This window comes from Gracilinanus agilis, chromosome 1 (genome assembly GCF_016433145.1).
Source record: "Gracilinanus agilis isolate LMUSP501 chromosome 1, AgileGrace, whole genome shotgun sequence".
Lineage (NCBI taxonomy): Eukaryota > Metazoa > Chordata > Mammalia > Didelphimorphia > Didelphidae > Gracilinanus > Gracilinanus agilis.
Window position 1 is genome coordinate 1904986 of NC_058130.1, and position 19114 is coordinate 1924099.

The 19114-nt window shown below is 51.0% G+C and overlaps 1 pseudogene; it reads right to left on the reverse strand.

The window, feature by feature from the left end:
* Nucleotides 1–7218: 7218 nt before the first annotated feature.
* The window catches only part of LOC123253189, a 102183-nt pseudogene continuing 90287 nt past the window's right edge, over nt 7219–19114 (reverse strand).

Below are 19114 nucleotides of genomic sequence, written 5' to 3' on the forward strand. Positions count from 1 at the left end.
AAGGTGCTAGAAGGAAACCCACTGGAATGTGACTCGGTTCTCTGGCTTTTCACTATTTATTTGGCCATCTTGGGCCTCTCTGCCAGTTTCCTAGAACTCGTTGCTTCCATGTTCACAACGGCTCTTGGCAGCCCAGCACTCACATTCTGGCTGCAGCCCTCCATGCTTTCCCAAAACCATTCTCCAAGGAATTATCCTTTCCAATGGTCATCCTTGCCTCTTGCTTCTCCTTCATACCACAACTAATCAGTGGGCAAGTCTTGTCTATTCTCACTCTGACAGAACCTCTCCTCTCCTCTCTACTCATACGGCCGCTGCCCAGTGGGATGTCGTGATCACATCCTGAGATTGCGACAGCTTCCTCCTTTCCCTGCTTCCAGCCTCACCCATCCCAACAGCTGCCCAAATAATCTTCCCCGTTTGAAATATGACTGAGGAACAATTCATCTCGCCTGAAGTTCTCGGCTGCCCACCTCCTTCTCCCACTAGAATCAACTAGAGAATTCTTTGCATCGCCTTCACGACCCTCCACGCCTACTTGCCAGACTTATTCCTCGTGACCTCAGTTCTCCTTTCTCCAAAGTTGCCCTTGAACCAGCTTCTCTGCTGTTTGCTTTCCTGCATTCATTCAAGCTGCCCTTCTGGCTTCAAGGCGCTTTCTCCACACGTTGGTCTTCAAAACTGCCTCCCTTTCTTCCAGGATCAGCACCGCCTCCCCCCATTTTCCAAGAAGTCGGGTTTTCTCCTGATGCTTTTGCCCATTTGCTTACATATTGGCCACTCCAAATAGAATGGAAACTAGTAAAGGATCAGGGTGGTTTCACTTTTGCCTCTGCTCTCATGGCCTGGCACAGTGCTATGCATATCATAGTCACTTGGCAAATGTGTGGTGGGTGGAATTAGGTTATGCGGCTAAAGTAGTCATAGTGGGCCAGAAATAAGAGTGGCTAGCCTGGTTAATAGTATTTAGGAATTACCTTCTATGTGCCACACACTGTGCTAAGCGCTGGGCATTCAAAAAAAGGCCAAAATGAATCTCTGCCCTCAAGGAGGGAGCTCACAGCCTAATGAAAACAATTATGTACAAACAAGATGTAGACAGAGTAATATTAGGGACGATCTCAAAGCAAAGGAACTAAGATGAAGGAGGACCAGAAAAGGGTTCTTAGTTGGCCTTAAGCAGACCTGAAGGAAGCCAGGAGGCAGAAATGAGGAAAGAGAATTTCCAGGCATGGGGAACACCAGAATAAAGTCCTGGAGCTGAGAGCCAAAGGGTCTTGTTCACAAAAATGCCAAGAATCCCATCTTCCCTTCAACAGACTTCTTAGATGGCACCCCGTAAAAGAAGCCTCCCATGATCCCTCCTCAAGCAATCTCATATTGACTTTTTTGTGCCTGTGTTGTACCCCACCCCCCAGAAGAACCCTGGCTCCTTGAAGGTGGGACTTCTTTGTCTCAGTACCTAGCATCATTTGGGGGGCTTCTGCTTTGGGGGAATTGATCATTGGACAGTATTTGTGGAAGCCACAAGCTCGTTAGTTTTAAATAATCAGTGCTATGACTGATAAGATGACAACAACTGTAAAGCACTGAGCACAGTGCCTAGCGCATAGCAGTCCCCATATAAATCTTATTTGTTATTATTATTTGAGAAAAAGAAATGTGAGGGATTCAGAGAAGCATGAGAAGATCTGTATGAACTGATACAAAGCAGAGAAAGGAAACCCGAGAGAATGAAACACACAAGTGATGCAGTAACAGAAATGTGGAAAACCCAAACCTCAGCAAATCAGCTGAATTCAAAAGGGTTGTAAAAAAAAGTAATCTTGGCCCCAGAGATACAAGGGAGAAACTCAGTTCCCTTTCTTAGTGCAGGGATGGAGACCTAAAGGAACAAAATGTTACATGTGAAATCATGCAGTCCATTTTGTTGGTTTTGATTAACTGACTTTATTCAAAGAAGGGGATAATGTGAGGGAACAGTACAACAATTGGAAATGACTGGTTAAGAAGGAGAAATGGAGAAAACAAGCATTTATTAAGCACCTACTATGTGCCAAGCACTGTGCTAAGCAGTTTTTACTTTTTATTATTACCTTATTTGACAATTATTACCTTATTTGATTCTCACAATAACTCTGACAGATTTATCCTGTTATGGTCCCCATTTTGCAGATGAGGAAACTGAGGCAGAGTTTAAGGGACTAAAGCAGGGTCACACAGCGAGTAAATGTCTGAGGCCAGATTTGAACTCTGGTCTTCCTGACTCCAGGCGCAGCATTCTATATAGCTGCCTCTAAAATAAATATAAGACATTAATAAAACAGCTTTTTTTTTTAAATGACTAAATCAATTCTAAGAGGAATCTGAGTGAGTGCCACTGCAGAAACTTTAAGCTCCTCGGTACAATCATGTCTCCATGGCTCCATGACTGATTTGCACTCTTGATCTTTGAATCAGAAGGGGCACTTGGGTCACACTGGGGACAGAGAGCACCCAGCCTGAGCCAATGGAGAGGAAGGAGTGGAGGGATGACATCCCCGCCTCACTGAGAGTTGAAAGAGTTGGTGCCCTGCCTCCCCTCAACCCACTCAGCCAACAGTAAAGACAAACCCATCAATTCACTGAAAGGTGAAACTTTAAGGAGTGCAGGTGAGAAGGGGGAGCTCCCAAGGTCAGGGCTTAGCTGAAACCGCCCCCCAAATCATCTTAGTGGTGTGTGGAAGAGAGCCAAACCTCCAAGTGGGGGCTCTGAGCTATTGCCAATGTGATATGACTTTACTGGGCTAAAATTCTGTGATAATTAGATTAAGTCCACACTGCCCATCTTTAGATTTAATCACCTAAGGTGAGAACACCTTCGAATTCTGGGAGGTCCTAACTCACGTGTGCTGGAGTGAGTGACGAATCGAGTGACCCGCCCCGAGGCGGTCTATGAGAATCATCTATTGTGATTGGATGCGCAGCCTAGGGGAAGGCGCATAAGTGACCCCTTTAAAAAGAGGGAGTGGAGTGAGTGAGAGGCTTCTGGTTTGGTGAAGGTGACTTGAGGGAGCTTTGCTGGTTCATGACTGAGTCTATTCCACGTGGTTAGTTTAAAAACTGAATCTTCCTGAACTTCTATTGGGAAACTTCCTTTTATAGACTCTGTGAATGAAGTTTGCTCCATTCACCTCCGGGCCTCGGGCCTTTTAACCCTGGCTGAGGGTTAAGATCTACCTGGGCTAATCAGTGGGATAGATTCTTATTTCCTCACTTCCTCTCTCTCTTCGTAATTGTAAATAAACTTCCATAAAAGTCAATTTTGACTTGAGATTATTCTTAATTGAGGATTGATAATAGTTCAATCCTCTGGCGACCATCTTTGATCTATTGAACCCCCAAAACCTCTTTTTCCCCTTTACAATTCCCAGGCAATAGCTGAGGAAGGGACGGTGTGGGAAAAGACCACAAAGGGCTAAAAAGCAAGCAGACAGCTTGAACGGATGTGGCTGATTAAGTCTTCCACAAAAAGGAGGAAGCCGAGGCCAGAGGTCTTGGGCAGGCCAGGGAAGGACTCAGCTCCATTGATGTCCAGCAGGAAAAGGGAACAAAAAGAGTGGAGTGGCTCTAGGCTACTTAAAGACACGTGCCTGACTGAAAGACCGTGAAAGCGTGTACTGTGTGCCTCATGAGAGAGGAGCCGACACTCTCACGGGGGAGACGGCACAGTCAGTGAGTGGGGGCTTCAAGGGGAGAGGTGGGTGTGTAGGGAGAGGGGATGAGTGGCCAAAAGGCTCAAAGGGAAGGGAATAAGGATTTACTGGGTGCCTGCCTTTTGCCAGGCACTAAGTTAAGCACTTCGCAAGTATCATCTTGATCCTCCCAACCCTGGGAGAGGAATGCTGTTATTATCCCCATTTTACAGATGAAGAAACAGAGGCTGGAAGAGGTTATGGGCTTTGCCCAGGGTCACACAACTAGTTAGTGTCTGAGCCTGGATTTGCAGGGTGAGGGAAGAGGGCTAACTTGTGCTGGAGATCAGAGCTAATGAATAGCCCAGGGAACCGTCAAAGCTAGAGTGGGCAAGCAAGGTTCTGTCCCAGATAATAGTGTATGTGGAGGGTGTCACATTTCCCTGTCCACATTTTACAGATGAGGAAACTGAGGCTAGCAAAGACTGGGAATGGCCCAGGGTCACAGGCTGCAGGGCCATAAATGAGAACAAGAGTGGCAGAACACCCAACATGGCCCACTTTTGTCCTTCACTCACGACGCGGATAGGGAGGAACGACTGTTCGGCCCCTCATCTTCTGCAGGAGCATCATGGAACCCTTCCAGGGAGGCCAAAATCAGAGGAGAGCCTGGCTTGGGGGAATAGTGGGCATCTCCCAAAGGCGAAATGGAGGTGATCTGGGCTTCTTGGCCCGGGCAAAGTGCTGCTGAGACGCTCCACGAATTCACTCAGGAGGAAACCTCTGAGAAGGGGTCATTTTTACTGGGAATATTCAGATCCCACATTAAACAGAAACCTGGGAAGGCCGCGGGAGGGAAAGGGAGCAGCTGCTTCCAGGAGGAGCGCCTTCCCTTGGATTGCTCGGGCTCAGGGTGCCATCTGGTGGCTATTCCCTGGATAGCAGCACCCTGACGATTAATGCCAGTGTAAGATGGTTGCCCTGCCTTCTAGGCTGGGTATTCTGCCATCCAGAGAACGTCAGCTCCTCCCTAGAAGGGATTCTTTCATTCTTCATACCCACGACCCAAGCCTAGGACAGGAGGCACACGGCAGGCCCTCTCTGAGCACTGGGGATGGCTGGCCGGCCGGCCGGCCGGCTGGATGCATCATCTCTACGCAATGAACATCCCCAGGAATTCCGTTTCCCGACAAGCAGGAGAAAGTGGGCTGATTTCCCATTAGGAAGCGCGATTCCTGTTCTTGGACGTGTCAGCACAGCCCCAGGCTGAGGAGCGGCACCCGAGGCTCAGCCCATTCCATAGCACGCCTCCCACATCGCAGACAGACGAACTCTCCCCAACTGGGCCCAGGAGCAGAGCTAAAGAGGAGGAGACTAATGTCGGGAAGCCGTGGAGACGCCAGTCCACAAAAGGAGAAAAGACACGGAGAGAGGAGGCAGAGGGAACCGGGTCACGGACGAAGGGGCCAATCATTGGGGAGAATCTGTTAGGCCCATTGACCTCCCAGGGCAGAATGGAGGGAGACAGCAGCCAGCAGATCCCAGGCCCTGGCAATGGTCGAATGGTCTTGTCTGTGGAGGTTCCAGATGGACTGATCTGCCTCCGCTTCCGCCCTCGGAAGGTCTCTGAGCTCCCAGCCAAGCTCGGTAAAGGAGAGCCTGTGAGCTCTGCAGACTAAACGGACGAGAAGCTGGCATCAGGAAGCAGAGGAGGCTGGCATCGGCCCCGAGGGCAAAGGCGGGATGGGAAGCAATGGGAAAGGAAAGGCTTGGGAGGCCGCAGAAGGGGCAGCACATGGGCACAGAGAAGGAGCAGGGAGAGCGTCAAGACCCTCCCCAGCACCCTTCTGGCTTCTCAGGCCTTCTTTCGACGCCCCAGAGCCCGGTGCACCCCCAGACACTCCCCGTGGAGGACAGGCAGCTGCTGCCCCTCCGGATCAGGATGGCCACCAAACGGTCAGCCCTCAGCCGCACAGCCCTTCAAGGCACGTCCTCGCACTGAGTCCCGGCCCCTAGCCGGCGTCCCCCTGCCTCTTCGGGGCTGCCTGTGTTTCAGTGAGCGTATGCGTGTGTGTGATTGTGTTGTGAATGTGGGAGTGTGTGTGAATTTCTGTGAGTGTGCGTGTGCGAGTGTGAGTGTGCAAGATGTGTGTCTGTGGGAGTCTGTGAATGTGGGTGAGTGTGTGCATGGGTGGGTGGGAGCCTCGCAGGGGAGTGGGATGAGCAGGTGAGCCTCCTTTGCCTCCTCTTCCCAGAGGGGCCCCCCGTTCTCTCACTGGGTACCTTGAGGTGCTCCTTGGACATCCTTCCCGCTCTCCGTCCTTGCTGAATTTCCCCCCAGCCTCCTTCTGGCTTCCAAGCCCTCCAGACCTGGGCCTCCATCCCTGCTGCTTGGGGAGTCAGTCGAGGCTGCCTCCATCTCCTTTTCTGACACAACCTTAGGGGCTTGGGGAAGGGGCGCCTGGAGTCTGCCCAAGGGAAAGGCCTGAGCTGGGCCTCGGCTAATCGCCCCTCGGAAGAGGAGCCGCCTTGGGGGATGTGCCGGCAAAGAGCTTTGGGGAAGTTCCCCCAAGAGAACAGGAGATGGTGCCATTCCTCCACACACAGACCCGTCTGGCTCCTGACTTGGTCCTCCTGGCGTCCCCGTTATCCTGACTGCCTGCTTTCTCCTGCTCATCATCGCTTCCTCCTGGGCGGCCAGGGAGAAGTCAGACCCGGCGCCGTGGAGCCCTTGGCTTTCCCAGCCTTTTCTCTGGATGGATGCTGGGAAACTGGGAAACCTGTAAGAGTCACCCGAGCTAGCAGGGTGCCTCTTTCACGACCCAAGGGAGACAGGAAGGGAGACAGGAAGGGAGACAGGAAGGGAGACAGGAAGGGCGAGGACGTCGCCACGGGCCACCTCTTCAGTCATCTGATGACGGGCAGCTCAGCGCCGCGATGAATCGAGCACTGGACTTGGAACCAGGAAGGCTAGTTGTGTGATGGTGGGCAAGCTGCTTCATCTCTGTGTGCCTCCACTTCCCCATCTGTAAAATGGGGATAATAATAGCACCACCTCCCAGGGTTGTTACAAGGCTCAAATGAGGCAAAATGTGACAAATGCCAAGTCTAAGTCTAGTCTTCCTCCTCCTCCTCCTCCTTTTCCTCCTCTTCCTCCTCCTTTTCCTCCTCTTCCTCCTCCTCCTCCCCCTCCTCCTCTTCTTCTTCCTCCTCCTCCTCCTCCTCCTCTTCTTCCTCCTCTTTCCTCCTCCTCCTCCCTCTCCTCCTTTTCCTCCTCTTCCTCCTCCTCCTCCTTTTCCTCTTCTTCCTCCTCCTCCTCCTCCTCCTCCTCTTCCTCCTCCTCTTCCTCCTCCTCTTCCTCCTCCTCTTCCTCCTCCTCTTCCTCCTCCTCGTTATCGTCAGGGTCTTCTCCCCCAGCTGCTGCTGAACTCTGCTGGCCCCCATACGTTCCTCTGCCGCAGGCTGCTTGCCAGCTCTGCTCTCGTGTGAAGACCCACAGCAATCCCTGGCCAGGGAAACAAAGGGAGGAAGTGGCATCTGCCCCTTATTCGGAGGCCGGCTCGGAGGGGTTCTCCTCCTGCACAGCCTGAGAATCCTGAAGGGACCCTCCAGAGGAAAGCGTTTGGGCCCCCAGGCATGGGTCCAGCATCAAATGGGGGGCAGAAGGGGCTCTAGCTCCAGGGCCCTGTGAGGGGGACGGCTGGGCATTGGGGTCCAAGGTGGCTTCACCATCAGCTGACTGGCTGAAATCCAAGTTTATTTCTGGAGGGCCCCCACCGGAGGGTGCCCATGGATGGCCATTCTGGGCCATTGAGGATTGGTCGCTCTCCCCTCCTGCACCGTGTTTTCAGCTGCCCAGCCAAGCAGACAGAGGGAGGGGAGAGAAGGGCCCCTTCGGGTTCCAACTCCCTCATCATGTGGCTGGAAGAGCGGCTTCCTCTGCCTCGTCTGGCCGAGGAGAGAAATGCTGCCTGCCCTGCCTGCCCTGGCGTGCTCCTCTGCGGAGGCCCTCCCTCTGCTGCCGAGCCCGGGGACTCCAGGGAGGCTCTCATGGCACTGGGCGAGAGGAGACACGTGGATAAGAAGTTGTTGAAAATCCCGCCAGGAGTGCCCAGGCTAGTGAGCCGGGCGTGAGAAGAAAACCGGGAGGCCGGCTGTGGGCAGAGCTTACACCGCTCGGGGGAGAAGCCACACAGTGCGAATGCGCCACAGAGCCTGCCCGCTAGGGCATCACTGGCTGGCAAGGGAGCGAGACACTCGCACAAACTGCTGGAACACATACCGAAGAGGAGCGCGATACAGGGCTCCCGGACGTCTTCCAGATTGTTCCCTGGGGAGGAAATCAAGCAGAGCTTCATGGAGGCAGCAGCCTTTCAGTTGGTGCTCTAGGAAGGAAAAAAAGGCAAAGGGCTCAATTTTTGATAATGGGAAGGAGGTAGAGGCTGACAGATGTTATTCTAATTCCTCGAACGCTGCATTGAAAGCATTAAGAGAACGGGGCGCATTTAGACAAGGAAGGAGTGTTCAGGAGGAAGAAGCACGCCTGGATCAAAGCTAGCCAGTGCCCTTTCGGAAGTGGCGCCAAAGTGGTCCCGTTTCCTCCAAAGGGGGCAGAATCTCAGTGCCTCTCGGCTGACGGCAGCCCCCTTCCAGCTTCACAGCAGGCTCAGTGGACTTGATGGATGGGCCAGAAGTCCTAAAAATGGCCATCCGAGAGTGGCATGGCCAGTGCCTGCCGGGTGAACTATTGCGTCTTCTTCGCGGTCTTGACGGGAGATGGGAGGTTACTCCGGTCCCGTCCCCCTGCCAGGGTGGGCAGCTGCCGAGGCTGGAGGCCTTCTGCCTCTGCTTCCTGCCCGCCTCACCAGATCCCTTCTGAGGACATTTGGCACATCCATGAAAGATGGCGTGTCCTGTCTCAGGGAGCACGTCAGCCTGACTGATTAATGCTTTTAATAAAAGGGAATTTGACATCCTGCCACGGTGCGACGGGCTCCAGCCACCGACTGGGTCAGTATTCGGTTGCCTTGGTCTCATTGGGTCCTCAGCGGCAACCTCCCGCCCTGGTCCAAGAGATCCGTAGCCTCACTTGCCTGGAGTATAGGCGGCCGCTTGAGGCCCAGAATCCCTGGAGCCCCTTCATGCCTTCAGAGCTTGTTACCCCCGGCACACCGACCAGCTGGCCCCCACCCATGAGCCCGCTGCTCTCCAAGGAGAAAGGAGGAAAGATGGCCGAAGAGGAAGTGGTTGGTGATTGGATCCTTTCCTGCTTGATTTGCCTGCTTCCTCCGAGAAGAACCCCAGCTGGCCTTTGTGCTCGCTCTAAGGCTTCCGGAACGCTTGGCGCGATCTCAGCCGCGCCTCAGCCCTGCGAGGCGAGAGCCACACTTCTTTTATTCCCGTGTTTCAGATGAGAAGATGACGCGTTAGTGACTCACTCGCGCTCATGGAGTTCATGTCAGAGGTAGGATTCAAACTCGGGTCTCCGTGGCCAGAACTTTTTCTAAGCTGCCACTTGGCCTGTCCTAGTGACAAGGGCAGGGCCTCGGGGGTTGTTGGCTGGAGCCTCCGTCCCCTCACAAGTGCTGCAGACCCTGATCGAGGGAACATTCGGGGTTCCACGAGCTGCCACTCAACCCCCAAACAAGCGGTTGATGTTTCTTGGCAAGCCGACTTCATCGATAACATTATGAAAACGTGCCTAGAGGTATATCGATGTGCTGGATAGACTCGTGGGCTCCAGGGCAGGGAGGGCTGGGCGCCTGCCCCGCTGCTTCATAACCTGGACAAGTCTCGGGCAGCCCTGGAGGCCAGACTCACCTATTAAGTCACAGATAGTCTATGGCCCGCTGTGGGAGAAGGGATTCCCCTGACGGCTACCATCACTGGCTTTTCTGTCCCACACGCCTCCCTCCTGTTTGCACTGCCGCCAAAGGGGCCCAGAGGACGGGAGGGGCCCTGCTTGCCGCGCCTCTAAAACGTCATTCTAGAATGGAGAGAAAGGGCGCCGGCGGTCTGGCAGCCATGCGAAGGTGCCTAACGTTCTGGGAAACCCATCGAGGCCTGGCTAGGATACGAGGGAGTGAAAAGGGATGATGGTGGCCCACAGGACATCCCAGGAGGGCTTCATGATAGCGGGAGCGACACGAGCTCCATGAGAGACCCAAGAGTGACGTGATCCGGCAGCAAACACTCAGGCGGAGCTGCTAGGCACACAGAGACCAGAAAACAGAAAACCAACCCCCTGGGCTTCAAGCCCTGGGACTTGGGCCTGCACGGAGAGGGACGGAGCATTCGGAGAAGGGGCCGGGGGTCCTGAAGGGCTGTTCCATGACCCCACGGCTGGAGAAGGACATGGCAAAGTGGCCCAAGGAAAGTCACTCTGAGGGTGACCAGCGTGTGTGTCCTACATCACAAGAATTGTTTGGAGGAGCTGCTGGTGAGAGAAACTCAGGGGGAGATGCAGCAGCTGCCTGCGAGGGTTTGGAAGACTGTGTTGGGAAGAAGGAGCGAGTGTGTCTGTGTGTGTGTGTGTGTGTGTGTGTGTGTGTGTGTGTGTGTGTGTGTCTGTGTGTCTGTGTGTCTGTGTCTGTGTGTGTCTGTGTGTGTGTCTGTGTGTGTCTGTGTCTGTGCATGTCTGTGTGTCTGTCTGTGTGTGTGTATCTGTGTCTGTGTGTCTGTGTCTGTGTGTGTCTGTGTGTCTGTGTGTCTGTGTGTCTGTGTCTGTGCATGTCTGTGTGTGTCTGTCTGTGTGTGTGTATCTGTGTCTGTGTGTCTTGTGTCTGTGTGTGTCTGTGTGTGTCTGTGTGTGTGTCTGTGTGTGTCTGTGTGTGTCTGTGTGTGTCTCTGTGTGTGTGTCTGTGTGTGTGTGTCTGTGTGTGTGTGTGTGTGCGCGCGTGTGTGTGTGTGTCTGTGTGTATCTGTGTGTGTGTCTGTGTGTGTGTCTGTGTGTGTGCCCTGTTCCAACAGGCCAAACCTGGGCCAATGGGCAGAAGTGAGAGGGAAGAAGAAGAAGAATTGGAGCTGTCCAACAAGACGATGAACAGCCTCACAAGGCGGTGCGCTCACTGCTTTTGGAAGGGCCGCTGATGCTGTGGAAAGGAATCTTGTATTGGAAAGGAAGTTATTTTCGTCCCTTCTATGAATTCCGCAGCGAGGACAGCGAAATGAGGGATGACTCTGGAGCTGGAAGGCCTGGGTCACTCTTCAGCCTCAGAAGCTGCAGCTCGTGCCCTGCCAGCCTCTCCTGTCAAGTGCATGAAACATGAGAGCAACGTGAAATCAGCCCGGGAAGAACTTTCCATCTTCCAGAGGGTGCTGCGAGTCACACGTCCAGGCAAAGAGGCATAACGGTAGCCCCAAGAGAAGCTGGACTATTTAAGTCCAGGACGGAGTGGAGGAGAGGGAAAGAGAACAGCCCGACACACAAGATGAAGAGGGCGCAGGCAGATGGAAGACAATATAAACCAAGCGAATGTGAATGAGTGAGTGTAGAAAGAAGGTGGTGACGGCCCGCCCAGAGCAGGAGTCCCAGGCCTGTGCCTTTTGTGCCTCCTCTCTTACTGGATGTCCTTCTCTCCATCCTTCTGGCATCCAGGACCCGTCCTCAGAGCCCTGGCCAAGTCCTTTCCCCCTTCTGCCCTTCCTCTCCCTCACACCTGAAGCTTTACCTTTTCTTCCTGGGGATGGCAGAAAGAACAAAGGAGACGCCATGATAAAGGTCCATCGGAGCCTGGTGCTGGGGCTGCCCCCACCAAGCAACCCCACTAAGTAGGAGTCATGCACTTCCTGTCTCTCTAATAGGATGCTCGGGACAGGAAGTTAGGAGGTTCCCTTGTCACCCCAACTCTTTCCTAGTTTAGATTCAGAGAATAAACTAAAGATAAAGCAAATCCAGCCGGAGGCTCACTGCCAGGCCAACTGGCTGGACTAAGGACAGCTAAGATGGATCAAGAGGGGACGGAGCCCTGGGAAGAGAATGGCCGCCGGGCCACCAATCGCCCTCACTAGAAATGGAAATGGCAAACTCCTCTTTATCCAGGAGACATTCCGCCGGCAGTTGCATGCTCGGGGGGCACTTTTTCAAGCCAGCTTCTTTGCAAGGGAGGTTCCTAATGCTCCTGCCTACAAATCACTCGCATCCCATCGAATTCGCATCTAACTGGTGGCCGTGACAGAGAAGTCAAGAGAGTCCCCTGGCAAGTCTCCCCCCGAGCTCTTTCTCGAGGCCGATCCGTTCAGGCTCCTTTTCAGAGCCGAGCTAGCACAGGGCTGCAAGCTGGACCTGAGCAGAGGCCGGAAGTTTCTTTGAAGAGGCCCCACAGGCCACAGTGAATCACTCACGAGGCTTCTCAGAAGCACTTCCAGTGCCCAGCTCTTGCGGTCAGCTCCGCTGACGAGCTGGCCTCCCTTTTTTCCTGTTGTTTTTTTCATTGGATCCGCCCTTGAGTACTTACGGAAAATGTGTGGGGTTCGTTTCCAGGAACTCCTAATGGAAGTTAATGAGTTCCTCATCAGCTGGAGGCCCTAAAGGCGAGGGCAATGCCCTAGGGCCCGCAGCCTCTTCTCCTCCCCACTGGACAGGCATTCTCCCTGGACTCCAGATGATCTGCTGGTCATTTAATAAAGTGGGCCTGGGAGGGCAGAGTCCGAGGCCATGTGCTCCTCATCTCAAAGTCAACTTGTCAAAACAGGCTCCTGGATGAGGAAGAGGTTATATGGAGAAATCTGAAGTGACGTTTGAGAATCACTTTTAAAGGATCCCTTCCGTTGCTTGTTGGTAAGAAACCCTGAAGGAAGACAGTGGAAATGGCAAACTCTTCATTATCCATCTTTTGTCTTCTTGATGGCTCTTTAAAATGATGCCGCCATTTTGATAAACTTGCCCCCCCCCCCAATCTTCCACTATAATGAAGAAGAAGAAAAAACAAATTCGGCAACATCAATCAACTCATTAACTAAACTTAACTGTGTCTGCACCATTCCCCACCCATAGTCCTCCACTTTCCAAGTGAGGGAGGGAAGTACATGCGAGTCTTGTCTGGGGACAAGACTGGTTGGTATAATTGTACAAGTTCAGTGTCATTGTTGGAGTCCTCATCTGTGTGGTTTTCATTATCTTATCATTATTTTTGCTTTGAATTCCTCATATAAATTCCTCAAGATAAAAATGAAACAATCCTACCCACAAGGAGCTGACATTCTATTGGAGCAGATGACGTGTGTATTAATGAGGATATACAAAATAAAGGCAAAGGTTTCTGGTCTGCATTTTTTTCTGATAGGGCACGAGCAGCTGTGGTGGAGGGAGAGATGGGAATCAGGAAAATTGATGTATTGGTGTCTTTTGAACACATTTTTGAAGAAACAGGAGATTATGAGAGATGTGAGTGAAGTGAAAGAATATTCCAAGTATGAGGAATATCATGTGTGGAGGCGGGAAGCATTATCTGTGAAAAACAAGAAAGCCAGTTTAGCTGGAATTTCCCAGAGCTCCAGAAGGAGAGGAGTGAATAATGAGATTTTAAAGGTAGGTGGGGTGGGGTTGTGAAAGGGGAAATGGAAGGACTTAAATATTGTCTTTGGGGCAATGGAGAGCTTTTACTCTTCGTTGAGTAGGGGAGTAGCATAGTCAAAGCTACTAGGGAGCCAAAAGCCAGCTATGCAGAGTATTACAAGGAGGGGAAAGACTCGTGAGTGAGAAAGTCACTGCTGTAGTCCAAGGAGAGGCTATAATGGTTTATGGTTTATATTGTGAAGGCCTGAAGTAATATTGGGCAACTGATGGGATTTGTGGAGAAAGGGAGGCAAAAAAAAATCCACTGAAGAAAAGAGTTCAATGAAAAGTAGAATGGACCAAATGGAAGAGGAGGATAAAAAGATCATAGAAGAAATTCATTCTTCAAAAATTAGAATTAGACAAACAGAACCTAAAAATTTTACAAGACATCAAGAAAAAAATTTTAATCAAAAGAATGAAAAATAGGAGAAAATATGAAATGTGTAATAAGGGACTAAGGCTGGAGGTAATAAGCTAGTTGTAATAAGGGGATTAACTCCGCCAAGTGGTCCCAAGCCCGGCTGAAAAAGGAGGAGGGTTGGGTGCGAGGCTAGCAACCTCACCCCATAAAAATCTCACTTGCTATAGAAACTACAACCTCATTAAACCAACAAAACCAACGATCGCCTAGTCTGGAAGATTGCTCTCCAATCCAATCCAACAGAGTCCACGACGCGTGCTGGCAAAAGCCAACAAACTCCAGGCCTACGTCAAATCTTGAACATCAGATGGCCTGAAAAGATCTCCAATACCAGACTCTGGGAAAGAACAATTCAGTTTCCCATCAGTCAGGACGCTATGAAAAAAAAATGGAACCCACCAGGGAGGAGAAAAATCGGAAGGTCAAAACAGACCTGGCAAAGATATGCCCAGTTGGTGGAAGCTGCCCAGAACAGAGTCCGTTGGCGTGAGATGGCTGCGGCCCTATGCTCCTCTGGGAGTCAATGGGAATAATAATAATAATAATAATAATAATAATAATAATAATAATAATAATAATAATAATAATAATGGGATTAAACAGGGGAGGTGAGAGCTAGAGGTAATAAGGGACTAAAGCAGGTATGGTGATAAGGTAGTTGTAATAGGGGATAAGGGAAGTGGATGGGGTTGGTGAGTCCCTAAGTCAATAGGTGGGAAAAGGAGGGTACAATGATGGAGGTAGTAAATTGAGGTGGTAGGAGGTGTAAGGGAATGACTGAGTTTAAGGAAATATAAGATGATGAAGCATAAAGAGCTGCAAAGGGAGAGGATGAGGTAGTTGGGCAGGCAGCTGCAGCAGGGAGACACAGACAGGGTACACAGGTTTGAGACAGAGACACTGAAGGGAAACAGACTGAGCCCTCCAGGTAGGAAGGGCACTTCTACAGACAAAGGTTGGGGCCAGCCAGAAATGGCTTGAAACTGACTAGAGGGCTTTTTAGTCAGTTTCTCAGATTCACAAAGGAAGAGTCCAGAGGAAGTAGAGAGATCACCATTTCCTCCAAGATGGACGCCTCCAAGTCCCCTCAGGACCCAGAGAGAAACTATTCCTTTCTCTCTCCTTCTCCCTCTTTTATCATTCAACCAATGATTTAGCCAAAGGTTTGATTAAATGACAACAGGGTTTATTGAGTTTCAGGGTTGATTGTAAAGGATAGAGGGATTCAAGGTATCTCTAACAACCGCCTAGGGAGAAGCTTCAGGAGGGGGAGGGACACAGGAATGAGAGACTGAGAAAGGACCTGCCTCACTCAGTCCCAGGAGGTTTTGTTGCCTTTAAGGTTAGGAAAGTTGTATACAATGATTCAGGAGATAATTTGTATCAAGGGTAAGCCCTACTTGACTACAGGGAAACTAGGTCTTCAAAGTTTGAATGCTACCACCCAGATCCACCCTTCTCCCAAAAACCCACAGAAATTCAGGAAGGGAAATGGTGATTGGGATAGGGAAGGTCAAGGAGATCCAGAGGAATTAGCTAAGCTACAAATCTTAAGAGAAAAGCTATAGAATCAAGGCCAGGTTTTCAGCCCAAAGATCGAGCTCAGTTGACCCTCCTGCTCTGACCGAGCCTCCAGGATCAACTGCCTCTAGTCGGGGTTCTAAACCCTTTTCAACTGTCAGAAATTCTGCAGTAAGGCTTTGCAGGGTTGATTTGCACCTTTTGCACCACAAATATCTCATTTAAAACAAAACAACTAACCTGGAAAATAGATTAAGGAAAGACAATTTAAGAATTATTGGACCTCACACCTAGCAGACTGGCCAATTTAACAGCAAAGGAAAGTAATAAATGTTGGAGAGTATGTGGCCAAATTAATTCTGGAAGGCAATTTGGAACTATGCCCAAAGGGATTTAAAAGACTGCCTGCCCTTTGATCCAGCCATATCACTGCTGGGTTTGTATCCCAAAGAGATAATAGGTAAAAATACATGTACAAAAATATTCATAGCCATGCTCTTTTTGGTGGCAAAAAAACTGGAAAATGAGGGGGTGTCCCTCCATTGGGGAATGGCTGAACAAATTGTGGCCTACGATGGTGATGGAATACTACTGTGCTGAAAGGATGAACTGGAAGAATTCCATGTTAATTGGAAAGACCTCCAGGAACTGATGCAGAGTAAAAGGATTTTAGGGATCTCTGATAGTTTTGTTCTGTGGGATACAATTGGTTTTTAATTGACTGCTGACCAGGGAAACTCCCTTGAAAACCTCCCTGCTGTCTTCCCAAAGAGCCATTACTTTTCTCCCCTGTTTACTCCCTGGGATATTTGGCTTGGTAGATCTCTCCTCAAGTTTTATTTTAAAGCTCTTTTGATCTCATATGCAAGACCAGAAATAAAAGTATTTGGCCATGTGCTCTCTGACTGTCCCAGAGACAGTTCAATCCATATATTTAAAGCCATGATCCAGAAATCCAAATATTCATCTCAATCACCATGTTTTTAAGTAGTCACTCACTTTTCAGATCCCTGTTAGATCCCCGAGTCCCTGATCTTTATTTGACAACAGGGATGAAGCATCACTTCTGCCCCTCCATCTTCAAGACTTTAGGCAGGAATTTATAACCTTGTAATCTCTAGAAATGCATTCAAGGTTCCATCTGACAGTCCTATGTGTTCCAAGTTCAGTCAGCAGGGGTACCTAGTACTCTCTGGTTGCCAAGCCTCCGCTGTTCCTCACAGAGGACAGTACGTTCCTCGTCTCTGTTTTTGCACTATGTCCTCTGCCTGGAATGCCCTCTCTGCTCACCTCTCCCTCTTAGAATACCTCTCTTCCTTCAAGATTCAGCCTGAGTTCAAGAAAGCCCTTTCTGTCTCTCACCTGCTAGTGCCTCCTCTCCACGAACCCCATCACCTCCCGCAAGGTTACCCTGTATGTGCTTCGGATGTGTTTTGTATTTTCTTATCTTGTTTCCGTCAGTTTAGAATGTGAGCTCCTTATGTTGAAGAGGGCAGGGGCTGCCTTGGTTTTGTCTGTGTCTCCTCAGTACGTGGTCCAGAGTCTGGTATGGTTAGGCAATGCTTGTGTACTGATCAATGGGGATACTCCCAGAGCCTTCCTAGAAACAAGAGTGGTGTCCCATCCTACCCCATCTATCCTTTCCCTTCTCCAAGGCTGAGCATCTATTGGATATGTAAGGAGAAGCTGTTTTATCATTCCGTATGGTTGCTTGGTTGTCCTGGATTGCATCTGGCTGCTGAAAGTTGCCTTTCAGGATGTGGCTGGCCATGTCTTCTTTAGATGAGATTTTTTTCAGTAGCGTGGAACACATACATGCAGGCTCATACTCTAGTTGTGAGTGAGCAATCAAGCCTAGTTCCTTCTCCAAGACATAGAATTACAGAAGGGACACCAGCCCAAGGTGACCGTGGGCAGCTCCACGCTTTCTGCACATGACTCAGCCTGGGGATTTCTGAGTCACCCCAAAAGATTGCTCATTTGGCCTTGGAACTCCCTGATACATCAGTAGTGATGAGATTTGCACCAGGAAAAAATGGGATCTAAGAAAACTAGAAATTAAGCTGGTATTCAGTGTCCAGTCTGATTAATGCAAACCTATAACATGCGTGTCAGCATGGACACACGTAACCATTTTCAATGACACGCGGCTGCATGCAGCAGCATACAGAGACATACGGGGCCGCATGCCGAGGATGAAACATTTGCTGTAGTGTAGTGTAGACGCTCTGTGCCCTATAGATGACAATCCTACCTCTGTTCATGTACCTATTTTGGTTTATCAAATACGGTCATATATTACAATTATACATTTTTAGTACTTCAACTATAAATATCATGAAATTATGGTTTTTTCCTCAAAGTGACTCAGTGCCCGAGTCACGCTTGGTTTTTTGGCGAATTTAGACACGCCGAGCTCAAAAGGCTGCCCATCCCTGGCCTAGTCCTCCACGTCACTGAGCAAGTTAGTCCCCCCTTTGAGCTCCAGTTTCCTGATATATCTGCTTCCATTCCCATACTTGAAGCAGAACTTGAAGGTTGGATCCTTTGGGCCTCAGGTCGACCCTATGGGGGAAGAGCTTTCATATCTCTATTGTGCAGATGCGGAAGTGAAAGAAAATAGTCACTGAATTGTCCAAGGTCACACAGCTCATAAAGAATGCGAGGCTGGACTGAGCCGAGCCCTTCCTGACACCAGCCCTAGTGCTCTATCCCTGAGCCATTTGGGCGCTCCTATAAGCAAAGGTAGGGAATCAAATGAAATCATCCATGGAAGCGCCAGCTGAGTTCTAGTAGAATTCTGCAGAACTGCTTCTCCCAAGCCCTGCCCACTCCTCTACCCGGCAGCCCTGAGCCAGCCCAGCTGTCTTTCCATCGTCCCAGTATGAAAAGAAATAAACGTGTGGCTGGATGTGGTTTCTGGTGTCCCTCTACTCCTCCGCAGTCCAAGCCGTGGCAAAGTGTTCTACAGGAGAGGACCAGCCGTCCAGCTCTCTGAGCCCCCAAGGGTTTGGCTGGCACCCATGACTCCAGAGCCAGGAACTTCTCCATCTCTCTCCTGCCTTTTCTACAGCAACAGCAACAGCAGCTGCATCCCGCAGGCGCTGCCCCATCTCGATGACTGGGTTGGGCCCAAGGGGGCAGAACGAGGACTCCCAGCAGGAAGAACTGAGCTATCTGGACTGGACCCCCGTCCACTCTTTCCTGCCTGCCCTATCCAGAGGGAGTGGGGAGTGTCCTGATGGGGAGTCACCTCCAGTCCGCTACTATTGAGCTGGGGGACCAGGGACCAATCCCTTACCTTCTTTGGGGGCTCCCCTCATCTTCTGTGCGAGCCTTCTAGGAGAGGATTCTGCACTGGCCACACACTTATTCTTCCCCCTTATCTCAAATTCGGAGCCAGGGATCCCCAGCATGCGCAGCTTTCCTCACTTTCCTTCCTCCGAGAATAAGGCGGAAGGCCTGTCAGTCTGGCTGATGGGGGTCCGGCCCAAGACAAAAACGAGACTAGAGTGAGGTGGCAGAGCAGCAGGGGGTGGGGGGGGGAACTGAGGAAAGGAGCACCGAGGGCAAGAGGTCCAACGCCAGGAGAGACCCCTGGCCGGGCGGGGGGAGGAGAGGGCGGAGTCTGGCGCCAGCAAAGATGGCTGCCGAATCCTCATCCGAGTGGAGAAGGACGTCACCTCTTACAGGGTAGGAAGAGTCGAGGGTTGTTAGGAAGGAGGTAACCTGGGTCGTCTCTGCTGGCCGTCTCTGGGCAAGGCGAGCTACTGGGGTTCAGTTCATTGCACGGTCCTGAGGGGGGGGGGAATCTTGGTCTGGGGGGGGCAGGAGTAGGGACGGGACTGATTCCCAAGAATGGTGTTCGGCCACGCAGCAGGGACAGGTTGGGGAGCAGAAGAACCGAGTCGTGCTGCTCTTCGAGGCAGGTGGGGGGGG